Source organism: Ursus americanus, chromosome 15 (genome assembly GCF_024610735.1).
Source record: "Ursus americanus isolate L20-20 chromosome 15, mUrsAme1.1.p, whole genome shotgun sequence".
NCBI lineage: Eukaryota > Metazoa > Chordata > Mammalia > Carnivora > Ursidae > Ursus > Ursus americanus.
This window is the reverse complement of record NC_142141.1, coordinates 28392731-28394245: the sequence shown is the minus strand read 5'-3', so window position 1 is coordinate 28394245 and position 1515 is coordinate 28392731. Positions and strand designations below refer to the sequence as shown.

At 29.0% G+C, this 1515-nt stretch overlaps 1 pseudogene; it reads right to left on the bottom strand.

Moving 5' to 3' along the window:
• Positions 1–874: 874 nt before the first annotated feature.
• On the bottom strand, positions 875–989 carry LOC123803716 (U2 spliceosomal RNA; annotated as a pseudogene).
• Positions 990–1515: the final 526 nt, after the last annotated feature.

Here is a 1515-nt window from a genome sequence, read left to right as displayed (position 1 = left end):
TATTACGCAAAGATAACTTTCAAGTCAAATAAGTAAGTCACTAACTCTGCAACAGAAAAGATGGCCCAAATCTTTTAGATATTTTAGAAAGGAAGAAATACAAATGAATAGTAAGCACATAAAGTTTTACATTACCAATAATTGAGTAATGCGAAATTTTAAAAGATGCCATTATCCTTCATTAAAACTGGCAAATATAAAAACAAAACAAAACAGAGATTGTTGGGTGGGACAAGGATTCTCATAAAGTACTTACAGAAGTAAAAATTGACATAATCTCTTGGCAAAGCAATTTGGAAAAACAGAGCTTTTATTCTTTTCATTTTCCTTTTCCAATAATAGTTGTTGCCAGAACTCATCCTAAGGAGATGGGAAACCAATATACATAGAAGAATTTTCATTGTAGTGCTTCTGTGATAATAGTAAGCATTCTAATATCATTAATGATGAATAGTTAAATAAATGATACCACATCCATTAATTGAATTATCTCTCCATGAAAATTATTTTTAAAAGTTCTTTAATGACATTAAAAATGTTCAAAGTATATTAAATGGGACAAAGAGACAAATCAGAATATAAAATAATTGCATAATTGAATTTTGTGTAAATTTGTACATTCGACATTTATGTGTAAGTGTATTTTTACAATAAATCAAGTTAGAATATTAACAGCGATGTAGTTGTAGAATGGTAGTGAAAATACATCTCAGCTTCTTCTCTATACATTTTTTTGCCTGATTTTTTTTTCTGTGTTAGGCATACTTTATTATATGAAGAATCATTCCATCTTTATTAACATTTTTAAATGAATATTGAAAATAAAATACATTTCTGCATTTATAGAAATAATAAATTTTCCTGGTTTAACATCTTGTGATATTCGTCAATTAAGCTATTCTTTTACTATTAGATAACAGACATATCAGATATTAAACTGATAAGAACAGATACTACACTTGATTTTGACCAAATGGCTGAGAAGCTATCTAGTTATTCTTTTATTATTGTGGTTACCTCCTCCTTCTATTAATGAGTCATTTTGAATAGCAAATACAAGTGCATGGCACAAAATTCAGAAGGCACAAAGAGGCATATAGTCAAAGTCCATCGATCTTCCTCCTCTGCCTTGCATTCACCTAACTTCCTTCCTTAAGGCAACTGATGTTATCAGTTCCTTGTTTTTCATTCCAGATATGGTTTATACATTTTAGAATTACCCTGCAACACACACACACACACACACACACACACACACACACACACACACACAAATAGTTGTATTCAATTCTGTACTATTCTGCATATTGTTTTTCTCACTTAATATTTATTTGATGTATTTTCATATCAGTACATATACAATTGTTTCATTCTTTTTAATGACTTCATAGAATTCAGTATCCATGTAATGTGATTTATTAATTGTTCCTGTTATGATGGGCAATTGGATAGTTTTTAGCCAATTTGCATTTACAAACAATGATATAACTAGTAACCAAACTAGTAAATTAAAAC